This window comes from Cyrtonyx montezumae, unplaced genomic scaffold, assembly GCF_038088225.1.
Source record: "Cyrtonyx montezumae isolate F1298 unplaced genomic scaffold, pur_monq_1.0 scaffold_4, whole genome shotgun sequence".
Taxonomy (NCBI): Eukaryota; Metazoa; Chordata; class Aves; order Galliformes; family Odontophoridae; genus Cyrtonyx; species Cyrtonyx montezumae.
In genome coordinates this window covers 843,683-854,163 of record NW_027072045.1, presented here as the reverse complement: position 1 = coordinate 854,163, position 10,481 = coordinate 843,683, and the positions used below count along the sequence as shown (strand labels likewise).

At 44.1% G+C, this 10,481-nt stretch overlaps 1 protein-coding gene across 1 annotated transcript in view; it reads left to right on the top strand.

Moving 5' to 3' along the window:
* Nucleotides 1-10,481, top strand: part of GLRX3 (glutaredoxin 3) — a 294,370-nt gene that overhangs the window by 142,926 nt on the left and 140,963 nt on the right. The gene's annotated exons all lie outside the window — the stretch shown is intronic.

Here is a 10,481-nt window from a genome sequence, read left to right as displayed (position 1 = left end):
TCGCTGTCCCCACGTTGGTGTGCATCCCTCCCCCAGCCCACCCAGAGGCACTGCTGTGTTCAGGGGCTGGGGGATGGCTCTGGTTCCTCAGACAGGCAGCAGGAGGAAGCCCTGCTGTGTGGGTGACACACGAGCAGTTCTGCCTCGTGAGCAGGAGACAGACACAGCTATAAATTGTGTAGACAAGCAAAAGAACTCTGACAAGCTCTTCGGAGCTAAAATTTACTGGAGAGGGGCTTCTTGAAAAATATTATTCCACCTTTTTTTTTCTTTTCCACATATCCTTTGAGTGACCTTTATTAATTTTTCCTACGATGCTATATAACTTTTAGTGTGAAACCTGGAATTACAGACCACAAGGGTCAATATAACCTGAAACCCACTCTCTGATATTTATCCAGTATTTATTTCTGCCTTTAGTATTCAAGTGAAGCAGTAGATAATTCAGAAGAATATATGATCAAATGCAGCTTTTGAGCTGGGAGGACAGGCAGTGATAGTAGCTCCTCTGCCAAAATAACCTTTTGTGATTTCTTTCCTGGGCTGTTGTCTGCCTCTTCCTTTAGTTCTCCCTCTAATTTGACTCTGCTATAAAATACCAACCTCGTCTGCTTTACACTTGTACAGAAATCCTCATCTTCAAAGTGTTATGGAAACATTAATTAATCCATTTTTGCTATGTGACAGAGCGTGGGAGCATCCTGGCCCTGATTGCAGTTTTGATCCTCTAGTCTCTAGGTATGGACTTCTTGATTCCAGGAGCCCTGAGCCACTGTGACAGTTTGCACCCTATAGACATGCCAACCACTGGGAATTTTGTTTTCCAGCACCTGGCTTGCCCTGGATAGTGGGTGAGTAATGCTACCTGTGGTGGGAGTCCTCCATCATTGATGGTGGCATCACAGGAGGAGCAAAACCTGTTGTGTTTTGGGACTAGGAAGCAATCTCAGTCTTGTTCAGAGGGGCTCACGGGCTGTGTCTCACTGAGGGTGTTTTCTGTGGGCTGAATCTGCTCAGAACTCTGTGCCTGTCTGTCCCTCATAGGGCAAGGTGAGGCAGCAGAGCCTGCCCCATAGCTTGCTGTGCACAGCCTGTCACCTGCATTGTGGTGGCTGCTGAGCTGGGTTAAAACCTGTGATTTCTGCTTTTTTTTATGCGTGAAAAGTGCAATGAGTGCGGCTGTGTGCAGAAATGCATGGAAATTCACATAGGGGCTGTTTCCATCTGAAGCCATTGGTGCAGGCGCTCACAGCAGCTCTCCGTGCTGTGGTTATTCAGTGTTGTACAACATGACCACTGAAGGAAAATCTGTTCTTTTGTTTTTTTAAATGAGAAAAGTGTGTGTAAAAGAACACAGCAAATGTTGGCAGTGAAGTGTCTAAAGGGCAGCATGCATGTTCACTCAGTCTATTCTGCCCAGAGCAGAGGAGATTGCGGGGAGGCCTCGTGGTGGTCTACATCCACCTCTTGGGAGCCCGCAGCTCCCTCATGGTGGCCTCACAAAGCCCTCACCAGCTATCTTTTTGCAGACAGAGGCCCTCTGGCACCACCAGCATCCCTCCCTTCCTGCAGAAAGCTCTCCATCAGGAAGGTGCTCGTGCTTTCCAGACGTGGGAATGTGGGAAAGGATGTCACCAGCATCGTGCTGCTGATGCTCGCTCCTGTACCGTGCCCATACCAGACAGGAGTGCTGTGTCAGAACCAAATCCCCATTAGGACAGCAGCAGTCTCCCCGTGGCTGTCCCATCTTGTTTCTGAGCACGCTGCCAGGCGGCCGTCACGCTGAGCAGCCCCGGGACAATGGTGCTGCTCTGACTGTGCTACCACGCATCAGAGCAGGAGGATTTGAAGTGACATCCTAACAGCCCACAGGAACGTGTGTCAGCAGCATTTGTGAAAGTGTCAGGTAGGAAAGGGAGAGCAAAGAGGCCGGGAGCCCAAAGGGTGTGTAAAGAGTGCAAGGAAGCTCTGTGTTATTTATCCATTAGTTTTAAAGTGAAGAGCAGAGTGCAAAACACCTTTCATCTCACTGCACAACCCTCTTCTCAGGAGCATTCCCTTTTCCCCCTCGTTTCTTTCCCAGCCATTTCTGTTTTATGACAGTGATTCAGGAACACACATACTCTCAGACTGCCTTAAGTGTGGTTTCAGTGTTAAACCAAAGGCTGAAGCAGAGGCAGTGTGTTCCAGAACAATTTTGGAAGCCACAAATAACCCTTTTCAACTATTGCCTTGAGGACCCATTCCTGCAGCCACCTGAGGGTCACTGTTTTTTGTAAGAAGGAATAAAATCATGGTGCCAAAAATTACTGCACATCAGAACCATTTGAATCACTGTGGGGGGAAGTTCAATCCGCAGTCACCCACTGTTTCCAAGGGCCTGCAGATCTGGGGCAAGCAGCAGATCTATGATGGAGCTTTAAAATCTCAGTCCAAACAAATTTCTTGTCTATGCAAATTAGAAGTAAACAGAAATTACACTGTAGAGGTGCCAGAAGAGCTGGAATGTGACTATTCCAAAGAGTGATTTCATTAACTTAATTTGACCATGCACAAACACTGTGGGGATGTGGTACAGTGCACTGGGCTGTTAGCACATAGAGCAGAATTGGAAACTGCTTATATTTGCTGCTGACAGATGGTTCATTTCATAGAAAAACATCAGGAAGTATATTAAAAAGAAAAAGAGAAAAAGAAACCTAGAAAGTTTCTCAAGGGGCTATGAGAGAGTTTCAGAGGCCATGAATCTATGCAGGATGATCAAAACGGCAATCGGTAACTCACGCTTTGCTCTATAATGATAGAGCTGGAAATGAGTTGTGCCTGTCTTACTTGTGACTCTCCCTCCCTGTATGTTGCCAACATCATTATTTACACTGCTCTGTTGGATTTGAATTACAATTCATATGCAAGAGTGAGCAATTCCTCCAGCAGAGAGGCTGTGATAAAGTCAATGTGGCAACGTGCTGTTGCGCTATGCGACAACAGCCCCGTGCTGCTCAGCAAAGAGAGCACCGAGTGGGCTGCTGAGTATTTGCCCACCTTTTGATGAGCATTGTGGTTTCAGCCTGGCGTACGAAAGCCAACATTTTCAGTGCTGATCAGTATTACTGGGGGATGAGCTGCTGGAGAGGAGCCCTGAGGAGAGGGACCTGGGTGTCCTGGTGGATGACAGGTTGGCCATGAGCAGTGTGCCCTGGTGGAGAAGAAGGACAATGGGATCCTGGGCTGCATTAAGGAGAGCGTGGCCAGCAGGTTGAGGGAGGGGATCCTCCCCCTCTGCTCTGCCCTGGTGAGGCCTCACCTGGAGCACTGTGTCCAGTTCTGGGCTCCTGGTACAGAACAGACAGGGATCTGCTGGAAAGAGTCCAGACGAGGGCTACAAAGATGATAAAAGGTGTTTCCTGATTCTTGTTTTTTTTCTTCCCTACAGAAGTTGGTTTGATTTACTAGCAGAGCAAATAAAATTGCTATGTATGAGCTCTTCAGGGACTGAATGGGAGAGATGAGCCCCAGAAAGGTCACCTACCAAAGTGCTCTGCAACATCCAAAAAACCCCTGAACATTAGTGTGTAGCAGCAACTAATGGACCTTAATACATCTTGAATTGTCCAACTGGGAGAAGAAAACACTTGCAGAGGATGAATGAGGTATTAATATTTGCACTAGACTTTAATTCTTACAGCTGTAATCTCAAGATCTCTGTGGTTATGTTCACCCCTCACTAACAGAGCCAGCTCTGGAGTTAGCAATAGATGCAGTACTCAGGCAATGTTTCCTTAGGGTGATGATGCCAGTTCCTGTCTGGGAGGCTTCTCCAGAGCATCTTAGCAAGTGTGAGTGAAAGAGAGCAAGAGCCAACTGAGAGCCAGCACTGAGATAAGCTCTGGGGTTGCAAACCGTCGCCAGCAGTTACTGAGCTGTCTCCAACCCCAAGAGCAGAAGGGGATGCTTCAGCAGCCGTGGCAGTGAGAGGTTGTTAGCAGTACATGCCATGAGGAAGGCAGTTGTGGTGGCAGGCTCAAAGTAGAAAAGGATGGAAGATGTATTCATTCTTATTATAGTGTTTTTATTTTCACTGCAGTAGAAAAAAGAGAAATACACCACCACTGCAAATTGATATTCTGATTAAACTGGAGGACACCTGCCTCTGGTAATGGTGGAATTAAGCTAATTACCCTTTTATTGCACCATTCTTGAGTCTTTATGTGATTCTTCTCTGTTTTTTTTTCTTGTCATTGCCTCTTCTATAAAAAAAACTTTCATTTAAACAGCATGAGTGATTTCCCTTGTAGGTTTGTTTTTCCTTTTTTACGGAGGGAAATGTTGAAGTAGTAAACAGCTCCATTTCATATTCTCTTCACTTATTAAGTAAGACCTAATTAGTTTAAAAAAAAAAGAGAAAAAAAACAACAGTTAAAAGACTTTGCATAAATCTTCCCAGCTTCATCTGCTATGTCCTTAGGTGGTGCAGGTCACTTCAGTAGTTTGGTTTGCTTGTCCACACTTGTGATCTGGCTCCACTGCACAGGGGATTTATTGATGAACTGTAGGGTTTTAATACGCAGCTTTTCCACAGGAGTAGCAAAGCATTAGTCCTCCTTTAAGTGGCTTTCAGATATTACAAAGAGAGCAGATAAATTATTTAATAAAAAAAATGCTCGCTCATTTTTAGGGTTACTCAAAGTTCTGGGGATCTTCCATTCAGTGGAAAGAATATACAAGGAAAGCTTGTTCACTGAAACCATTGCTTCTTGGGATCTAAGTTCTCAAAATAGTTTCTTGTCACATTAAATGTAACGGGGAAAATTCTGATGTTTGTGTCAATGAGCTCTGAGGGGGCAGAGTGCTGACCCTGAGATCAGGGAGCAACGCTGAGCTCCCAAAGATGTGATAGTGCTGGATCTCAGTGTTCAAAGGTGCTAATTAGCTTCAGAAAATGTGCATGTAATCTCAGGTTGTCACACTGCTGGTACTGAGAAATAAGAGCTTGGCTGTGGGAAAAACAAGCCTGTAAGTACTAACATAGGGTGCAGAACAAGTGAAGCACTCGGGCTGGGCAGCTCTGCATCCGGGGCTCTCTTCCCTCTCTACTTGCTTGGTGCTGCCCAACTTCTGGGTCTGGCAGGTTGTCTCCTGGGGATGCTGGACATCCCTGTACGTTCCTGGTGAGCCCAACGCTCATAGGTTTACACCTTCAGGAGGGGGAAAGCAGAGGTGGGAGCAGACATTATTTTTTTGGCAATGTAATGAAGCTTTGAGACAGAAAAATAAGGCACCATGGACAAATTTTGCTACAGGTAGATATGTTTTAGGGTACACAAACTCTGGGAGGGACACTGTGTTCCTGCTTAAGTTTTGTGGGTTTTTTTTCTACTGCTTTTTATATATCTTACATAAGAATTTCTGCTCCGGGTGATGCTCACGCCTGGGATTGACTTTGAATTGCCTCAATAATAGGTAATGGGAAATGCAGGAAACAATTGCTTTCTTCTGATACCTCCCCTTCTTTATGCCCTCCCGGCCCAAAGAGAAATCAGCCAAAGCTTGATGAGAAAAACATAAATTGTGCCCACTGAGCCTGGAGGAGCAGCAGGTAGAACACATCTGTGCATCTGTGGGGATGTCCTCAGGTGTGAGACTGAGCACTGCCAGTTCCCTGCTGCCATCCCTGCAGTTCTCTGCCATCCCACAGGCTTCACTTCTCTTCTGTGCTGATGTCTTCGTTAATTACTGCACAGTGGTGTTGGTCCACATGATGAACCTGGAAGTTCTAGGCTTGGTGCTGAGCCACATCTGTGTTGTATGTACACAAGGCCTTTTTGGTGAATAAAACCACTAAAATGATGACAACGATTTCCTTCCCTTAGGTGATGTTCTATGCCAATTGCTCTAATAGCCGACCATTAATTTTATATGTTGCTTTTGCTAAACTCATTTTCTCTTAAGTGATATTTTCAGTGCAACCCCTTAATGCATATTACATTTTTTTGTTTGTTTGTTTTGCTTTGCTTTGTTTTATTTGGGGCAGGGGGGATATTTTAGTGGCTTTTATTTTTGTTTGTTTTTGCTATCACAGAAATGCCCTTTGCTTTCTTTAAGTGGTGGGATGACTTTCCTGCTCCTGAAGATGAAGGACAAGAAGTGCTTTGGACTGAGGTCCCATTCTAATCCACAGCCATCACATCCATGCAGCGTATCGCTCTGAACCTGGACCCAGAGGTAACTCAGAGTTATGGCTGTGTCCTGGGGTTTAGCTGGGTATGTGGTGATGCACTTTGGCCATTTGGCAGACTGCTTCCTCTCCTGGTGCTGAGGAGAGCCAAAATGTTGTCTACTTGGTACTCACGAGGCTTCCAAACCATTTTCTGTCATGCAATCCTTCTGAAACCAAGTAGGGGAGCTGACCTTGCTCCCAGCTGCAATCTCCTTTGCCATTGCTGGTACTTTCCTATTGGCTCACGGTGGTATCTCCACCCATGGCAAGAGTTCTGTGTATGAGAATTATTCAAACTGCAATTTATTTAAGAAGCTTCCTCAGAGCAGCTCAGCCCATGCTACCCAGCTCAATTGCCTGCAGAGGCACGAGCAGCACAGTGCTCTTGCGGTGGGGAGCCATGCTCCAAACAACCTTGTCTCATGAAAAGGTGCAGAAAAGTGTTTCTGTAGCAAACTACTTTTTGTCTTGAGAACATTTCACTATATCAAGAGCTTCACCACTGCAAGCTTCAGCGATTGTCACAGATATTTACAACCCTCGGGCAGGGAAACCATCACAGATGTAAGGTGGGAAAAAGTACAGATACATAAATTTAGCTAACGCACATCTGACTGACTCTGGGTGCAACTGCAAAGCACACTCCTCTGAAATAAAAAAAAATAGAAGCCAGGAAGAAATATGGGAAGCATTAATCTCTCCCCATGAATGCGGCGACATCACCTTTCCAACACAATTGCTTTTTATTTCACTTTAAAGAGACTTTGGCCTGGCTGCCAATAGGAGAAATGAGATTTTTATGAAGAAGTCTGTGAAGAATGCTGTGATTAATCTTGAGGCAAATCTCAGAATTTTCTGAAGAAGTTTCTATTAAGCAAGATGCTAATTTTATCATTTCCACTCTTTTCTGCATTTTCCTTTAGGATACAGCGAGACATTCTACGTGTTAAACCTAATACTTGTCCTTTGATTACCCAGTGAAGGGGAGCAAGCTGAACTGCCCGTGATGGATTGGCTTCTATTAAATTCTTCAGGTGTCACCGTGAGTGTGAACTCTATTTAAGTAACATGGCTAGAGACTTATTTTATTATATAATTGATAAGAAATATAGCCTAGGAAGCCTAGACAATGGAAGTGACTTCTACAGGAAATATTTCACTAAAAGACAGCTACATGGGAACACATTGGAAGCAGAAAATTGAGTTATGAATTAAATAGGTAAAAAATAATTCTTCACATATCAGAAAGCTCTACAGGTTTTTGGTTTTTTTTTATGGACTTTGGGAGGGACTGGCATTATTTATTTGTAGATGTAAAATAAAACAGGAGAAGGGCAGTGGCTTGTGCAGATGGGGTTTAACAAGGCTTCTTTCCTTCACCCTTCCACTTTAATATCTATACTTGCTTATGGAAAATGAGGCCAAACTCCAGAATGTTGGAAAGAAAAAGGAAAAGGGAAAAAAAACACTTGATGAGTTGCCAAGGCAACTTCAGGAAGATGGACGTTTAAGTTAGGAATGAACTTTCACGTGTTGGGAAGGATGCTGAAGGCTGAGAAGTGGGCAGGAATTCAGTGCTGTGCCAGCACAAGGCCCAACACTTGCAATTAATTCAAGTTAGCTAGGAATGAAATAACATTTTTTGTTTCTAAAGTGTTTTTCTACCCAGTAGTTCTTACAGCTCCTTAAAGGAAGGCCCCCTCTCTGGTTTCGAGGCTAGTTTCAAGAAGCAGATTTTTCCCCCTGTGTACGCTTGCTCTAGTCTGCATCTAATGCTGTCAAACATGTAAGACTGTAAAAGTTTTAAGTTCTTGAAACTCAATGCCAAACCCATGTTTCAGAGCTAGGAGGATGCAAGTCACCTGGTGATTATTTCTAACAATGGTCAACTAATGGATTTCAGAAATACAGACCAAAAGGTCAATTTCAAATATTTATTATAATAAGATGAACAAGCAGCAGGCTGTAACTCATACGGTAGAGTGAAATCCTTGCTAAATCATCACATCATAAAGAAAATTGCTTTTTTAATTTAATATTTCTCTTTCAGCTGTTTCTATAGAGACATGCTAATTTAGGAGCTTAATTTATTATCTAGAAGGATATTATGCCAGATACAAGTTTTCCCCAAATCACTTTCAAGTGAAACCAAAGGCTCATGTAAGCGAGGCATGTGAGCAACAGTGTAAATTGCCTCCATCATTATTGCATAATGGGAAATGGTGCAATGGCTCATCATTCCTCTGGCAGCAGAGGAGTGGATAATGATGCACTTTGCTTCTCGTTTGGTCACCAAAATGCTGTGAATACAGTGGTGATAAAACAGCAGCCTTTTTATTAGAGACGTAGCATGGCAATGGCAGAAAACTATTTCTTGCTTGGGAAAATGTTGGCCCTGTCTAACAGTTGACCTGGAACATGCTGGAGATAGACCAGCAGCTTCAGTCTGTCACTGTAGCCTCATTATCTTTGCAACAACTGGAGGAAACTCTTTGATAAATGTTTTCTCTGTAACTCACCCAGCATGAGGGAGGTCAGATACACAAACAGTGCTGTAAAAAGGAAATACGTGTGCCCATCAGTGACATGTGCTCAATCCCATCCCCATTTCTTGCCAGGATGCCACGTGGCAGCCTCATCCTGCCCTGCCCTAACAACAGCCAGCATTTGGAGGAGCTCAGCTCTTGATTCTCTGCATCTTGTGCCCGTTCTCTTCGGTTACAGAGCAGCTCTTGGGATGAAGGCCAGGAGCTCCCCAGACAAGCAGCTGGTCCAGCTGGGGAGCAGGGTCCTTCCCAGTGAGAGATGCTGTATGGACAGAGTGAAGACTGTAGCACCTCTTTTCCAACAGCTTCCTGGTAGGGATCCAGAGCTGGAATAATGGCTGTGTGATGCTTCTTCCATAACCTCAAATGTTATTTAACTCCTCAGACATATTTTGTTGAAAGTATCGTAAATAGAGGACAGCTTGATCTCGTGGGTTATCTTTAGTTGGAGTGACCTGGTTTTTGTCACATCGTTTTGTCATGTAGAGCAGTCTACAGTAGAAATGATCATATATTATCAAATGATGCATATTTCATAAAGAGTTTAAGGGAAGGGATGATAATTCAGTCCAGTTAAATACAGAGATGTCTCTAGTGTGGGAAACCACCAGCCAGTTACCATCTACATTGAATCAGGGGAGTCAGTGGTTCCTTTATGCACTTTAGATGTGGTTTGTGCAGAGCATAATCTAAAGACTCAGTGGAGAGGAGGAAGAAAAGACCACTTTGGTCTTTTGTAAGCTCTGAAAGACTGACAGTACTAACAGAAGCTTGTATCTGTATGCATCGCATATGGTGCTGTATAGCATATGTGATATAGATATCTAATCTCACATGTGGGACACCTCCTGCCCTCTGGCACTGGTGCTTCAGCTCTGAGCCAGGAACCTGCTGGGTGCACAGCTCCAGGGGCGCTGGGCTGAGTGCTTTTAAGGCTTCTGCAGCTTTTAAAAATCATTCTGTTTATTTATCCTCTTTTTCTCATTTGTACTGAGACACGTGCCCTTGTTTTATACAGCAGGCTCTTTTGCTAATTAGAGGCATTTCTACAGCACTAAAGTTTAAAGATGAACCTTGAGATCATTACGTCGTTACTTCGCCGCCACCAGTTGTTATCTGCTGCTCACAATTGGTTTCTCTTTATGATAAAACATTGTCTTTCATTTCCCAGAGATTGATTCACAGCCTTCTGAAGACAGGAGAAATCTTTCCAGCAAGTTGTGTGCTCCTTGGGCAGGTGATTTCAGGGCATTAGCAGTCCTTCATGGAACAAATTAGAAGCCTTAACAGGCCAAAGATTTTATGCATGAGATAAATGGGTGCTGGCCAGGAGCAGCTTGTAAAATCCTTTTCCCACACGTAGTTTAAAAATTTATTTTATGTATTTTATGAAAAAAAATAAAAATAAAAAAGACAAAGTAACAGAGAAAAAGGAGAAGTTGCAGGTACATCTGGCTAGAGAACATTCCACAGAGGAGAATTTTCCTCCAAATTGCCACTAAGACGGTCAGAGGGCTGGAGTACCTCTCCTGTGAGGAAAGGTTGAGGAAATTGGGTTTGTTTAGCTTGGAGAAGAGAAGGATCCAAGGAGACCTCATTTCTGCCTTCCAGTACTTGATGGGTGCGCATAAACAGGAGGGGAAATGACTGTTGACATGGATTGATAGCGATAGGACAAGGGGGAACAGTTTTAAACTAAGACAGGGGAGGTTGAGGTT